General features: G+C 42.9%; 1 protein-coding gene across 1 annotated transcript in view; it reads left to right on the top strand.

Moving 5' to 3' along the window:
• The first annotated feature begins 14,767 nt into the window (after positions 1-14,767).
• The window catches only part of LOC112555965 (zinc finger protein ZIC 4-like), a 44,685-nt gene continuing 42,414 nt past the window's right edge, over positions 14,768-17,038 (top strand). The window contains exon 1 of the mRNA XM_025224591.1: positions 14,768-16,358. The gene's annotated coding sequence lies outside the window, so the exon portion shown is untranslated. The remainder of the gene's footprint in view (positions 16,359-17,038) is intronic.

Genomic DNA, 17,038 nt, shown 5'->3' with positions numbered 1-17,038 from the left:
TCAGACGCTACTGCTTCAAGTTGCCAAAGATGATGTTCTCCAGATTGCCAAAGCTGGCGTATGAAATAAATATTCGAGAATGCTCGAGGGATGTCAGCAAACGGCTAAACTAGTCATTATTGGTCATAAAATGTTTTCATCTAAGCGGTTTCTCTGAAGTCTGGGTAAAGTGGAGAGTGGAAAATGAAGAAGTCTTTTTAAAAATCTTCCGACAATGAATGCGGGATTGTTTCCAGCAGGACTGGAACATAAGCTGAACGGCAGTCATCGCTTTTCAAAGTACCATCCTGCTCCAGGCAATAATATATTTGTCAGGTATTACTATCAATAAGTCTCGAAATGTGTTTGTAAATTTAGGATGAGCCTAAAAGGGATTAAGTTATACAAGGATCACACAAATATAATTATGTTCAAGCGGTGCAAACATTCAAGACAAGGAATGATGTTATGATGGTTATGATGGTAAAACACTGAATTCATTGGACTATGCAAAACTAGACTAATGCAGGATCGAGCCAGGTGGAAAATACGATGTAGAAAAAAAAGAGAGACATTTAAATTTTTTAATCTTCCTATTTTTGTCAGGCATTAGGAAAGTATTATAAGGAATTAAACAAAACCTGTCTACGGGCAGAGGAAAAGAAAAAAAAAAGGACTTTTAGTTACTGAAAATACAATCATTTGAGTATTGCATAATTTTAATAAAACTCGATTCGGTTCGTTTACAACTGCAGTCTCGCTTTTAAGAAAACTCAATAAATGTTTTTGCATTCGTAAATCCGTAAACCTTTTCTGTGCTTTCCCTCTATTTTTTATTAGAAGTGTGATGGCAGAGTTCTTTGGAAGATTAAAGCAGACAGAAGTAAAACAATGTTGTCGATATGAATATCTCAGTTTTTGTGAGAAAAGTTCATTAAGTTTATCATTTATGCAAAATGTGGGATGTATCGTTTGCGGCAATGGACTGACAAAGCGCTTTGTTGCTACAGATAACGGGTGGCATGCTACCCAAACATTGGCATGTTGAGCAGGAATGATACGGGTGAGGAGGAGGGATAGTAAGATCTGATCAAACCCGCTCAGCCGGAAATAATTTTGCACTCGGGTACTTTCAAGTAGGTTTGAACAGCAACACTTAGCGTCTCACGCTGGGGAGCCACGTGACTTCCCATGATTCCTCCACCTGACTGCAGATGCCACGACCGGGCTACGACTGCAAGTCAGGGTAGGGGTGGGTGCTAGTGAGACAATGGGGTGGGGGGCCTTGACGCCACCCTGGCATCCCAACAGAACGGTCGCGAGACTATCACGAGAATCTCGTACCCCACTTTCGCCAGGTGGCGCTGCTCGGGCGCAGATCCGAACCAACCCTCGCCATCCAGATGAGGGCTGGGCCAGACAGCCATTGGCACCGCTCGCCTGGAAAAGTCTGTGGTCAGGACGGGACTGGGGTATGTGCGTGGGTAGGAGGGTGGAGTTGAAGTGAAGGGGTAGGGGAGTGAGATGGAAGAGTGTCTTTAATAAAGAGAGAGGATGGAAGACCAGGGATGTATGGGGAGTGAGACGAAGGGCAGACAAGCCGGTCTTCTGTCATTACGTCACTGACCTCCCTTGGAAAGATCGGCAGGGGTCGATAAGAACAAGAGGGGCCAAGGGAAATCAGTGTCTTCTGTCAGTAGACAGATTTGTCCAAGAGGCCCTGGCGTCAGGACCCCATGTCAGCAGCCGGTCCGCCCAGCAGTCCAGACGTCAAGGGTCCTGTCACGGGCGGCTTAACCCTCTGCCTCCCACGGCTACAGCCGCTTTCCCTGCCCGGTAGTCCGAGTTGCCTTCTCTTGGCCCATTGTTCCAGACAGACATGATGGGGAAACAAAGGGGATGTGGAAACAGCCTTAACATTTAATATTTCAATTTCATGTTTTAAAAAAAATCACATTTTTATTCCACGTCTGGAAGGAAAGAAAGGTGTTGTTCTGTTGTGTTTCTATTTATTTCCTTTTTATTGGTGGGAGGGGACAGAGTTCTCTACCCTTCTCTGAGTGCGTTGAGAGCGAGTCCAGTCCACTCTTGTAGGTTGTCTGCCCATTTCTTTGTTTTGTTTACATTTTCTTCTGCTTCTCATGCTCTTCTTTGTATGGTCTATACCCTAGCAATAATAAAAAAAAATAAAAAAAAAACCATTCACATCCATTCTTCAGGACGCTCCGCTCTAATCCTGCCAACAAAAAAGTGATCAGGGAACACTAAAGATCTTGTCACGTGACATTGCTGTAAAAGTTTGATGGACTCCCGCTGGTGTGTGGACCGTCTAAAAATCTGAAACATCTAGGCAAACGATACAATTTAAAAAAAAAACAACAGAAGTCTATATTTGTTAAGAGTGAACAGAAAATAAACTCTCTTACCTAAGCAGCGCATCACTAAGTCAAATAATTAACGCCCAAAATGGCTGACAGTGGATGCTGCAAATTGGTTTCCGGAAACATAAGAGCATCTTGCTGTCACAAGATGATTGATAATTCGTCAAAAGGGTCCTACAAAACCTGCATTCGGATTGGATTTCCAGTAGGACATACTGGTGTGGGAAATTACATACTTGACGTAGGCGCTGCGCCATTGTGCTAAATATAGACGCAACCTCCCTCCCGACACAAAAAGATGTAAAAACTGACTGCGGCGACTACAGGACCTCCAGCAGTGATAGCCTCTTCCTCATCCGGATTTAGTAGATGCTGAAAAACGTTCTGTTGTTTTTTTATGTGCTTTTGTGTGTATTTTTGGTGATTTATCATATTCTTGATATATATTCTTTTCTTTATTTTCATGGAATTGTAAAGCCTCTTCCCTCTACTAGAAGTTTAGAGAGATGAAAATAAAGATACCTGTTCGCCACTTTAACTCGAGATGCGCGCGAGAGAGAAAAAGTAATATGAGACATACATCCCCCAAAATATAAAATAAATTAAAACGATTGACTACAAACTAGGAGAAACATTAATATAAGTTAATTAATTGCTCTTTCTGTGTCATTTTCTGATTGATATCTGTTTAGTGTTGTGCCTCAATATTAACAATTTTTTCAATTTTTTATAGAAAAAATATCTTTCAAGCTTTATAAGCGAGCTAAAGTGAACGAGGGTTAAAATTTATTTATTTAAATAAATAAGTCTGTGACCGAGGTTTGGCTGAGCTAGCGGGAACTGTATGTAGTGTGGAGGTAGTGTGGTCAGCTAGGATTGTCAGGGGTTGAAGGAAGCACTGGATGACCACTAGTGGCCCGGCAGCTGATCCGGGATCTTCACGTGGTAAGCACGTAGTGCTGCTGTTTGTACGAGCAGTTACGGGCTAAGATGGGGTTAAGAAGGGATACAACTAATCGCACGAGAAAGGCGAGCGATTATGAGGCTGACCGCATGCGCGTGCACACACGCACGTACACATACACGCACGCACACATATTGTGTACTGGTTGCAGTTTTATGACTGGAGGGTGATTTGTTTGCTGAGTCATTGTTGCTTTCTCTCTCTCTCTCTGTATGTAGGTCATTGTACGAAAGTGAGGCTACGTGAGTACATTATCATCGCATAGCTCTGACCGAAGGATGGAGAAAGAAAAAAAGCTAGAGAGCTTCATGTCTGTGAGGAACTTTCTATTCCCCTGGATGCATTGTGGTGAGATAATCTTGCTTCCTCTCTCACCTCTGTGAGTGTGTGTATGTGCTTCTATCCTTTTTTTTTTGGATAATTTCTCTCTGTGTGTGTGTGCGTGTTCCTCTATATTTCTTCCTGCCTTGACAGTCAAGGTGTATATGAATGCTGTAGATTGATTATGTTTATTAGAAATATCATTCCAGTGATATTTGCAAATGTTTACAGATGGGTGTAAACAATCGTTACATTGCTAGCAAACACAGTTGCGTGATATTATCACATAAATCTTACACGCCGCTCCATCTATCCATGACGTCACCAACATAAACTTTGTAAATATTTACACTCCAAGATGATCGGAACCGAGCAAAGTATCTGAACAGTCGTCAGCGATCAGAAAATCCTTAGAAAAGCATGACCATTCCTGTTGATGTGAGTTCTCATCTGAACAAATCGTCACCGAACTCATTCATTCCACGTGCCATACATTGGATCAGTTGTACTAACCGCCATGTTGTGTCATCCTGAGGTGACATGCAGTGCACAAACTGTACACTGTTGTTTTGTGTATATATGTATATGTAACTCTATTTACTGAAGTCAAAATGTACACGCGTGCACTCAACTGTAGAATTCTAGCTCCTGTAACATTTCTAAACAGTTCAGTTCTGTATTATTTGTTTGTCGGCTGACCGTTCTACTGATCCCTACTTGTTTATCTCCTTTTGTAGTTTCATTCCTCACACCACATATTACTTGTTCTGTCAATCATATCTGCTGCTGTAGCGGACAGAAGGATTCAGGGGGGATGGAAGGAAGGTTGGACTGAACGGAAGGAAAGGGAGTGAATGTCTTATCCTGAATTCCCACGCGAATGTAAATACTCAAACTCCACCAAAAAGCTTCCAGCAAATAAACTCGTTTGGCCGAACAACCCACCTTCAAACAATGCATATATTATCATGTCTTCAAGCAATTTATTAGGCCATCTGTCTTTCCATGGAAGGCCAAAGGGGGGGAAGCGATTTAGCGGGAAGATGGCCGCTCGGCTATCTGGCGTGGTTTCATCGCTCAGGTACCGGTGCGAAGGGAAAAAATCCGCCGATACGCTACGTGGAGAGAGAGATAAAAAGGTATGAAATATCCAATTTGATTGCGCTTTCGCCTTTTATCTCACGGCGGAGCCCGCTTCTTCGCGTCTTTTTTGCCCCCGCGAAGATGGTCAGGCCTTGATAATGCCAGTTCCCCCTCCTACCCCTCTTGCTTTTTTACGATAATGTTCTACTTTTAACTCGTCCTGCCTTCCAAAAAAACTGTTTAGTGCGAGGGCACTGTTTGGAGACCAAGACGTGTGACGTGTCATAATTTCGAATCTTTCAAATATACGAACCTGAGACACAAAGAGTCGAGAAGCTATCAGAGATTAGAAGAAGTTTTTTCTTTTTTTTTTTTTGTTTGTTTGTTTGTTGGTTTGTTTGTTTATTTTTTGTTTTGCTTTTTGTTTTTGTATTTTTTTTTTTTTTTGTTTCTTTTTTTTTTTGTATTGACTAAGTGGCTGTAACAAAGAAAAGATATTGACATTTTTTTCAGTTTATCAGGAGAATCCGTTCGTTTCATCTTTGACATCTTTTGCTCGAAATCATCTTGAGATTATTGTTTTGAGTTTGACTGGGTGGCTGTGTGTATTCCAGCGATTGAGAGATAAGGGAGGAGAAAAAAAAAGAGACTTGGTTAATTAAAAGACAAGGTAATGGCCTTTGCCATGTCTTTCCTGTTCTTCAAGAACGACAGTCGTTTCTCCTTTTCTAAAGGAAGCCAACTGCTATCTTTTATCTTCATCGTTGCCGTACTAACATTCCTCTATTATCATCGCATTTTTCGTCATCTTTATCTTAGTCGTCATCTTGTATTATCACTGCTTGTCACCATCACTTTTGTTATTGTAACATTCTCTTCGTTCTCTTCTTCTTGAAGGAACATGTATAGTTATTTTATGACAAACAGGAAAACAGAACATATTCACCTTCCCTTCCCCCCTTCCCATTACCCTGTGTTAAGGAAAAAATTGTAATTAGTATTCCTATATTTTATTTTTAAGATATATAACTCATTAATACTTTGAGTTGATAAAGGAACCGAGCTACGAGCAAACACAACAACCTTCTGGTCGTCTCATTTTACTCTATGAAAAGCAAGATATTAGCTGCCTGTGAGAGAGGTTCCTGCGCCTCCCAGCAATACCTCCCAGCAATACCTCCCAGTGTCAATAGAGATACACCTCGCGCTGCGGTATGGTGACCCCTGCGCCCCTGCCCCGGGGGTCGATGCTCACCCACAGGGTGGTTTGCAGCACACGACTGTTACCCGGGTGGCCATAGGCAGCCGTCAGGAACCTTATCACCTTCCGAGGGTAGATCTACCCGCGCCTGCCACTAGTCGCGAAAACTGTCGTGTTCCGAAATGAATCAACCGTCGTCCTGGAACACCAACCTCTCAGATCGCAAGGAAGGGTTCTGATGAATGCCAGGTTCTCTCTTTATTTGTTGTCTATTTCGTAGACTTTACAACAACAACATTTCATCACAGTAGTTACACGTGTTAACTATCTCTCCCACTTTTTCTCCTTTTTTTTTCGTCCGCTTTTTCTTTTCTCCCTATCAATCCTCCACCTACCCCTCCTCCTTCCGTGACTCTCCCTCAAAATATTCTACCCTGCCCCCATCTCCCCCGCGACCAGGCTATACCTGCCCTGCATGTGACCACCAGTGTCATACAATTTTTATCATTGCAATAAAAACTATCTGGCGTGATTCACAAGCTGCACCTGTGTTCCGTGGCCCGCTGCACTCACCTCAAAGGAACTAAAATTTTTTTTGTTTTGAAAAAATAGAGAAGAGACTTGCTCTTTCACAGCACCTCACACCGTTCTTTTGCTTTCTTCTCCAAAAACCTCTCAACCTCTCGCCCCCTCGATTAATACGTTAATGCAGACTCTAAACACTGACGACAGTTTGTGAATGGGTGTTAAAAAAAATAAACATCGTCTGCGATTGGCTGTTTTCGCCTCGCCGTTGGTCTCACAGCCTTCACGGTAGATGTTTAATCTTTTTGTTTGCGTTTTCTTTTCGTTACTTCTTAAAAAATATGCCAATGTATATAGTTGATAAGTAATTTTAACGAGGTGAAAGGTCGCTCGGTAAGTATATCGTTACTTACAGTGTTTTGGGTATTAGTGTCCCATAATCTCTATTGCTGCTGACCTACATTGTGGATGACTAATACGTGGCCGACAAGCTGAGCTGAGTTTACTGACTTGTAGTATTATTCTTGCTGACTAATGCCAGTGGCCTACAGGCTTAGCTGAGTTTACTGACTTGTATCATGGCGTCCGTCCAACCCAGTCCTTTTCTTGTCTGAGCACAGTGCTGACAGCCGGCGTGAAAGGTGAGAGATTCAGGAAGTGGAAGAAGGAATGGACAAACGGGTAGACAGATAGGTAGACAGACAGCAAAGTAGAGAGAAAGAGAATGTTTTTTTTTTGTTTGTTTGTTTTTTTTTTTTTTTTTTTTGTTTTTTTTTTTTAAAAAAAAATTCCATGTTTCAGAGCAAGTCCTCGCCTATTGTAGCAAACTAGAAAAAGAAGCGTTTCCATCCATCAATCCATACGCACGCATGCACGCACACAGACTGATATGGAAGATAGAAGACTTGGCGATAAAGAAAGTCAATGACATTTCTATTAAACAGCAGTAATGAAATTGCCTTTGTCCCACACCAAAACACATAAACACAATGTTAAAAAAAATATTTTTTAAAATCTGCCCTTGACCTGCGCGCGCACTTGCACAGCGCCATCTCCCGGTACTGAAGAATGATTTCGTGTGTAGTACATAGTCGTCGGATTTCCTTGATGAACTTAATCCTCGATGACTGTTACGGTCCATGTCCGCCTTGTCGTACAAGTTGCTAGCGGCGACTTGACCAACAGCCAGGTGTACCGTGACTTACCTGGCAGCCAGAGCATGAAGCTCGCTGGTGTGCGCTCAGGTAAGACCAACTCTGTGTCACTCAGTTCGACTTTGAAAAAAGTTTAAATCTTTAAGAAGCCTGATCCTAGCAAATCTTTCCGTGATTACTTACATCAAAGGTTTTTTTCTTCTTTGATTAAGGACTTCGAGAGGTGAGAAGAGGGAGGGTGGTGTGATCAGGGGATTGAGTGTTTATTAAAACTGTTTTTGTTGGTGGGGAATGTACTGAGGGAGGTCACTGTGGCAGGTTTTTCACGTGTTTTCTGTAAGTAGAAAGGGAGGGATTTTTTTTTTTTTTTTGCTTAATGTTTTGGTGTCTCAAAAGTGAGTGAGTTGCGCTATCTACTCTGAAAATTCAATGTGAGGCTCTCAGAATGCAAGGAGCATGGAAGATACTGGGTCTGATTTCCCTTTCGTCGTGATGAGTTTCGTCAATGGAAGGTTAATGTGCGAGAATATGTTTTTAACGCCCGTCGCAAATCCAGGGTTAATCTGTGCATGCAAGCTTCATGTACACACGCACGCACGCACGCACGCCACAACATAATTTTCATTCCATCTTAAATCTCGAATCTCTAGACTTGTAACTCAAGTACTCCAATAATGCATAAATTGCAGTTTATTTTGATTTAGTCCTGTTTTACATATTGGAAGTGTAACTTACTACGTAGGTAATGCAGCCTGACCTTTGCCCTTACTTTTGTAAATAAAAGCGGTATTTTGCTAGAAAAAGGATTTATTTAAAGAATGAAGCATGTCCCTCTCAAAACACAAAGCAAACACAAACTCAGCCCCAAGCAGTCAGGACTCATTTCCACCATTTATAACAGGTCTGCTGGTAGACGTACTGCAAAACCTGTCCAAAGAATTCTTAGCAACTTCCGCCACGAAAAGATTATTGATGGGGGCTAAAAGAGTGTTTCAAAACTTTCTTTTACTGATTCCTGCTTTTGGGTTCTGAATTCATCAGAGACCAGGGTGGACGGAACAGGTGTATATATATACCCGAATGACTATCGTACTCAAGAGCTACAAGATAAGGTTACGGTAGACATCAAGTGAAGATCTTGAATTATTCCGATCAGAGGCACGAGTTCCAGTGTACATTGTATAGTTTGGGGGGAAAACTTGAAAATCATTAAGAAAGTCCCTTGATTTTAATTGAACACATCCACTTCCCCCCGCCCTGACCATTTAATGGTAGCTGGAGAGTTTTTTGTTTTATTTAATATTTGAAACCATTAATCCTTGCTTCGCTTTGACTTAGTCCTTTGATAGCAGCAGGCTGTGGGGCAAGTCTCTGTTACACAGATTTATCAAACCGAGATTCACCACTTGGGTTCTCTATGTCAACACAGGTGTCGAGGTCAAATTGATACTTCATTCACTCCCCTTATTATCTCCCCCTTGCTCGTCCACCCCCCTTTACTAAACTTCCCCACCCGTCCAACCAGTAGTGTTTGGGGTATTGGCTGTGTGGTGTTGAACTCTGGGTACTGTGTTTCGCAGGTACATCAAAGGCTTTTGCACGTGGAATTTTATCTGTTTAAAAATTGAGGCGGTCCGGTGGCGCAACGGTGAGCGCCTGTCACTAGTACAGTGAGGATTGGTTGTCCTGGATTCAGATCTCGTCTCGGGCATGCTGTTCTTTCTTTGCATGTGGCATCTGTTTACAGAGATGTCTGCCTTGTCGTGATGGAGTGGTGTGGTTAACCACTTACTCTCGCGGTTTGTTTGTTTGTTTGTTTGTTTGTTTGTTTGTTTGTTTGTTTGTTTGTTTGTTTGTTTGTTTGTTTGTTGTTGTTTGTGTTGTTGTTTTGGAAATGTCCGTGTACCCTTCTACGCAGCATAGAAATTATATTTCCTTGTCACTTATTACACCAACGTTTGTCATCATCTTGATTTGTCGTCACCTTATTTTGACGTCAACTTATTTTGACGTCACATCACATTCTGCACCTTCTGTCATTTGTTAAGCGCCTTGGATCAGGCGCTATACAAGGGAACACATTGTTGTTGTTGTTGTTGTTGTTGTTGTTGTTGTAATAACAACTTTTTGTTTAGATCTCATCATCTTGTTTTTGTCGGCCACTAAACTATTCTTTAGGGCGAATTACCTAGTGTCCTCTAAATTCTTTTGCTCGTATAGAGTTTGTTTATTTTATTTATTCATTCATTCGCTTACTTATTTATTTCCTTTAACGTTAATGGTATGTCCGTTGGTCATGTCTCTTTCTCTCAGAGATATTTCTGGAAGACCTTCTCGGGCGTTTGGTATTGTAGGTTGCAGGCGCTGGTTGGTGAAGGTGCTAGCTTCATCTTCTTGAAAATGTCAGCATTCTGTACAGATGATCTCCTCTTTGTTATCGTTCAAAAAAATGGTAGTTGTATTTGTTTACACTATATTCATCACTGTACAATTCCTTCCTGATGCCGATGAATCGTTTGCAGTGCTGCGTTCTCGACACCACGTACTCTGTACTAATTACATCAACTGGTTTCATTAATTTTTTTAAGTTAAATAACACAGTATATAACCTCGCTAACTTTGATCGGGACGCGAGCAACATGGCGAAAAAGCGGAAAAAGCAGGTATCTCCATGGCGACGCGGAGCAGTTGACGCGAGCCAACGTCTTCCCACCCAGATGTGACGTAGCGTCAGGAAGGGAGCGGGGTAGGAGGAGTGCTGCAGGAGTCGGGTAGACAGCGAAAATGTCTGCAGCTGGGTACCAGATGCCCGACGTCTCCTCGCCACGTGTTTCATCGTCCGTGTCATCATCTTGGCCGTTGTAGTTTACAGAGGAAGAGCTGGTTGTTAAAGAGGGGGAGGGTGAGCATGAAGGGGGAGATAAGGAGGTGCTGTACTTACAAGTACAGCTGTCGTGGTGAGCACCTGTCGTGTTGTACACCAGTAACTGCAGATGCCATGATGTGTATTAATTCAGACTTCTAGAATGTGATTAATATGTTCATCTTATAATGATTATAATATAGTTTTTGTGATTATGATAATCATTGTTCAATGAGTTTTGTTTCTTGTTAAGTGTTGCTTTGTCGGTTAATGCTGAAAGCAGCATAGGTTGTGATGCTACTACATTCCTTCTTATCTATCATAGTATACGAGTGTGAACATCGTTCACTGTCAGCATCCAGTTTACTCCTCGTTCTTCTTCCTGTCCCCCGAAAGACGAGCTTCTTCCTACACCTCTCAATGCACATTGTATAATGAATATAATTAACATGTCCACCTCACCACTGAACATCCACACGTATAAAGACAGGTATGCATCAAACCATTACTCACCAGACAATCATGTAAAAGCAGAGGTACAGACAAATATGAATAAAGTCACCATACGATCAGGTACACAGGTGCACACACACACACAAATATACATCAAATAAATCGACACGATACAGTCACTTATGTACAAACACTAATATTTATCAAACATGTAGTCTCCCTGCATGCTAGAATCAACTTATGTAAACTAACATTTGTATCCGAAATACGGGCATATCTGTCAACTGTTTTAATGAATTGTGCTACAGTTTTTTTTTCTTAATTAATCCTTTGTAAATGAAAGAGTCAATCCAAATATTAGTAAGTATTAGTAGTAGCAGCATTGTAGCGGCAATAGTAATTAATTACAAAAAATAAAAGATCAAAATAATGAGTCAATTAACCGAGGGCTTATCTGTGAATTATATACGAATCTGCGGATTTTATCTGTTATATTACATGATATATTACGTATCTAATAATATATCTGGTAATCTGCATGTATATTGCTAGTGCGGGGAGTGTTTTCCCGATCTGTGGGACTGTTATGTTACTTGCCTTCACCCAGGGTCACCTGTCAGCTTGCCGCTTGTTCTCACCTGGGTGCCGTTAACTTTCGCTTGTTCCGCCTTCACACACTCTCTGCATCAGTGACTCTCCGGTGTACTGTTCTCGAACCTGAGCAGTCAAAAAGACGGACGGACAGACAGATGCATCCTTTAGCATTAAAAAAAAAATATTGATACGAGGACGTGTTGTAATATTTTTCTGAACTTTTTTTTTTTTGCAGTTAACATGTTGCCTTGTGCATTTCCTGAATGTGAAGTGTCCTGTTTCCTTATAGAACTGTTCATGATATATTTGGCTTTTCCCCGTGATCATCGCGACCACTCTCCTTCTATCCTTCTCTCTCTCCATCTCTCTCACGCTCTCATATACGCGTGAGCTCTCCTCGTAATGAATTTTTTTATTTTTTTATTTTCACCCAAATACTTATTCAGTAATTATTTGCCTTTTGCGAAAAGGTAACTACCCTTTCCAGTAATCAAGGATAACAATTGTTTTTCTTGTGACTCGAACCGGCAACATCAATTTGACGACATCACCTCCCCCTAAAAAATCCGACTCAGCATGTGTTGCAAACACACACACACACCTGGCATAGTAGTGAATCAAGAGAGAGAGAAAAGAAAAGGCTGCTTTGTTGGTCTATAATAGCATCCTGTATCACAGAGTTACCTGCTCAGCTCTCGTGTGACAGCGGGAAGTCAGGGTGAGTGACGCCCCTTTTGACGTGGGTTCCTCTACCAATCCCCACCCGCCACACAACCCAACCGCCGGGACAAGACGCCGCTGACGTGCGCCGCCGGAGACGTGACCAATTTACGGCTGGTTCCGGCGGAGCCACTCACAAGACACTGTAGTCAATAAATAAGACACTGCAGTCAATAAATAAGGCGCTGCAGTCAGCCGGAAACGAAGAAACACGGCAGCAGCAACAACAGCAGCGACTGCTGCAAGCGTCAACCTCCAGCACCACGGATGCGTCTTCTGGCGGGTCCTCCCTTCCCTCCCCTACTCCCGGCGGGGTGGAGGCTGGAGGTTTGATTGATGCAGGTCTGGTCAGAGAGGTCAGAGGGGACGTAGTAACTGTGACCGGAAGTTGCCGGCTTCATTTGCAGTTTTGTGCCCCTTTATTGTAAGCATCCAGCTTACTCTTCTTATATGTCTACATAGTTTACTTGTATACAGGCAGATTATATTGATAATACAATATAAATAAAAGACAGTTTTGGACGATGCAGAGGGATTTAGTGAGTTAATTAAAAAATATATCTTTCATTCTATGTGTGTGGAAAGAGGACACATAAACAATCTTGCAATCCACACACACACAAACTTATACCCACCAAACCACACCTGGTGTACAGAGGGCGGAAACAGACTGGAAAAATAGCCGAGGAAGGAGACGGAGGCAGGGGAGAGGGGTAGAGATAGTGGAGGGACTGAATGAGAGAGAGGGAGAGCGACATGCCGGCGAAGGAGAGACAACATCTGGCAGATCCTGGCTGCTGTTGTAACAGTTGTCATCCGAAAACTTTGTTTGGTCATAATTGTCTTCCCTCCTGTTTGACATTTCTTACATGTACACCGACATCGAAACTACGCCGGAAGCAGCGATGTTTTCACAATGACTGACAAGAGCGACCACTCTGTTGCACGTCAGAGGCCGGAGCGTCAGATTCTATTCATCTGCTCACGTAGACTATTCTGAACAGCTGAGCTAAGACTCTGTTAAGTCACGTGTCAGAAATAAGTCGGCTGACGTCAGACCTTGTTACTTAGGCTTTATATCCGGCATGTAAGTACAACCTTGTGTCTCATGGCAGGTTTCGGAGAAAAGAATTTTATGTTTACTTTGAAGTGTGCCCGTTATCCTCACTTTCTCTCTCGTCCATCCTACAGTTAGGTGCACTAACCGTCGCGTGTAAACATTACGAACGGGTTGCATGCGAGATCATAAGTCGGACTTAACTTTCAGCCCAAATTTTTTGGCCCAACTTCCCAAAATTACCGTCGGCTAGTTTGCATGTGGAATCTCGAAAATGAGTTTTAAGTCATCTGTCACTAGTGGAAAATCGACTATTGAGGCCAATCTTTAGTGAAACCGACTTGTACGTACCGGTGATTTAAGACAGTTTTAATACTTCACATGCAACCCAGTCATGTTTTATTTCTGAGGTCCTCGTGCCAGTCGTTCTTTGTGTCCTATCTTTGCCGTGTCTCATAACATATTCGGTACTTTGCACACCTGTCGATATGGTGTTATGATATTACGACTTTGTCACAGTGGACAAAGTAAGAGATGGTGTAAGTTACAAATGGTATCGTACTCATTATCAAGCAGGTTCATGCAGTTCCACCTAACTAAATACCAGCAATATGTAACATTATTGTATTTACATGCCGTGAAAGCGTACAATTATTATTCATCACTTCAGCATTTATAAATCAGATAGCAGCACAGGTGACAAAGATGTAAAGAATTTACCTAAATCCACCCCCACCACCACCATCATCATCATTTCGTATTATTAAATACATAATAACTTTGAAACATTTCATATGCTTGCATACAATTGTAAAACATTACCAAGCAAATGCTAGCGGCGATGTTTGATGTAGGATGTTTACCTACAACTGCTTACCTGTCGTGTATAGATGAGGAGGGCTGGGTCATGCGAGACAGCTAAGGTAACCCACCTTCTGTCACTTGGCACTGACACTGTCAGTCGACAATGCTTTCCCCGAGTCCAAGAAACTGAGACTCAGTGACCCATGTATAAGCAAACAATAAATAAATAAATAAAAATAATAATGACATCAGTGACCCATGATTGTACAAGAAATCGACATAAGTACCCGTTATTTCACATCTCTACTTATTTATTAATTTGTTTATTTGAGTAAACCAATCCGATGAAGATTATTCGCGATATTTGGAGCAACAGGTACAGTAACCATCTTTTTTAACTCTTTTAGCCCAACAGTTAACATTTGTCTTGAATCAAACACCAGAGAAAAGTCACACCTCACTGAATATGGTCTAACCTGTTCGATTAAGCGTTTTAAACATGATTAACCTCTGACCTTCGGAGAGTTCAAGAAAAAAAGTTCCTCCCCTCCCATACCCATCACTCCCCCCTCCACTTCAAGCTGACCTTACTCCCCACTGAGAATTACAAACCACAAAATCCAGGTTTGACCAACATTACGGTTATAGCTCTCCTGAGATGAAGAGGGTGGCGGGTAGGAGGTTAAGTACAGTCACGGTTATAAGATGAACATCATACACACAGCTTGTCAATCAAACGAGACTTACATTCGGGTACTTGGTGCAAGTACATCTGGCACTGTTGCTTTCTTCCATGCTGCAGGCACCAGACTTGCACTAGGTCTCTCCTATGACGGGTGTCACGATAAGCAAGTTCTAATCAACCGTGCGATGCATCCTTGTTGTCGAGTGTCGAGAACAGACGAACCTTTTAAAAATTTATAGCTTGGAAAGGACTCTAAATCCTGGGTACAGCGAAAGAAACAAGGAATGGGATGAGAGAGAAAGAGAGAAATTTCAGGACGCATAGGGGGGAGAAAAAGAGAAAGATCCGAGAGCTGGAATAAATGAAAGAATAAAAATTAACGGCGTGACAGAGTGACAGCCATCAAAGCAATTCAACACTGCAACCGTCATGATTTCCTGCACTCGCCACGCCCCGCTCCCAGCAGCTCACCAGCGCGGCGCGCGGCCAGACCTGCCAATCATCCCGCAGTCGACCAATGAGAACGTCAGTCACGCCAGCCTCGGAACGCCACCGCCCGCTGAGCGCGACAACAACGCGGCGCTGGGGAGTGTTACGGGGACTGGCAGCGCGCGCCGCGGTTCTCACTGGCTAGTGGCTGTTGCAGCAAGCGGAGCTCCCCCGCCAACCAAAACGCCGCGTGGTGAGAAGGGGTAGACGGAAAGCGTGAAAAGGGGGGGGTCGGATCTTGGTCGGAGACTTTATCAACAGTCACGCTGGTTCCCCGACAGTTCGCATGTCGCGAAGCGAGCGCGGAAGGCGAAGCGGTCAGAAACCCAGCGGTTGTGATAGGAGGGGGGTTGCACGGCGACGCAGCGACCGCCTCACCCTCGAAGCTTGTACGCCCGCTTGTCCGTTTCAGAGGAGGAGTGACAGATAGCCGAGGCTGCTGAGCCCTCGTGATGCTTTGCTGTGTTGGGGGGCCTCTATCCTACACCACGCTCAACCAGAAGCTGTCGTGGAGTATAATCAGTTGTAGGTAGTAGCGCCAGCCTTGCTCAACCTTTTCCAGATAAGCGCCATTTTGCTACGGCAACGTGTTTTTCCGGGGGGGGGCGACGAATTATGTTTGTGTGTGAGAAAAAAATCTGACTTAAAAAAAAAAATCGTCGTCAACTATGCCCTTAGGACATCAAGACAACTGCGACCTCGCTCCAAAAACAGGACACACTCAAGTTTTCTGAAGGGTATACAACTTACCCCCTGAACGCTGTCACCCGTCGGTTGAGTTTGTGTTTGTGCCAAACGTTTGGATCTGTTTTCCCCCAACCAGCGTCGGAGGAGTCCCTCCCTTGTCCCACCCCATCCCCTCCCTCTCCAACCAGCAGGGTCCTTGCAACTTGTAGTCGCCGTGGTGGTGATTAAGCTGTGTGTTGATGGTGCTGGTGGTGTTGATGCCAGCGGCCTAATGGAGAGACAGTGAAGAGGAGGAACAAGTTCGGTCGTCTGCCCTACACGGGGATAGTGCCAGTCCTCCAGCCAGCGGCCATATTCGGGCCGGGATTTGTTTTTCGTTGTCGCCTTCAACTGAGCTGGTAATTGTTTGTTTATGTTTTTTTGCCGAGTAGTAATGCTTCGTGTCTTGTGCCTGGTGTAGTTTGTTTGCCACGTGATGTTTTTGTCCCTGTTGCTTGCTTCGCTTCCTTCTGTTTTATTTACACGCAATCCCGCCTTTTGTTTTCATATAAGTTTCGGTTTGAGTGTGAGAGGAAGTCGTGTCCCTGTGGTCATCTCATTGCGTCAGGAGCTTTGTCGAGGGACGTGATGTGATCATGTTCAAACAGTATCAACAATTGTTACAGCCCTTTACTTTCAAGTTGTCTTTCTTCTTTCTTCCCTACCCCTCCCCTCTTTTACTGTCTACTGTCTACATACAATGAAATGTGAGACTAAAATCAAATTCTCATTTACATGCATAACATTTTAATTATTTTAATTTTGGAGCTTATTTATTTTTATCGAGGTCTGTGTAATTGCTTACATGTTCTCTCTTGATACCTAGACGCAAAAGAAAATAGTACAACAACTTAAATTGTTTATAAATAATATTGTCATTTTCGTCAATGTGGGTTAACCGACTTTGTCACACCGGCTGACATGTCAGAAATGTAGCGTGACACCGTGACAGTGCCCCCAATTAAAAAACAGGAAGTAAAAGTAGTGCTGTCCTAAAAGTCTTTTTACCAACTTTTTTGGTAGGAAAAATATTTCAAAA

Source organism: Pomacea canaliculata, linkage group LG14 (genome assembly GCF_003073045.1).
Source record: "Pomacea canaliculata isolate SZHN2017 linkage group LG14, ASM307304v1, whole genome shotgun sequence".
NCBI lineage: Eukaryota > Metazoa > Mollusca > Gastropoda > Architaenioglossa > Ampullariidae > Pomacea > Pomacea canaliculata.
This window is presented reverse-complemented; position numbering and strand designations above follow the sequence as displayed.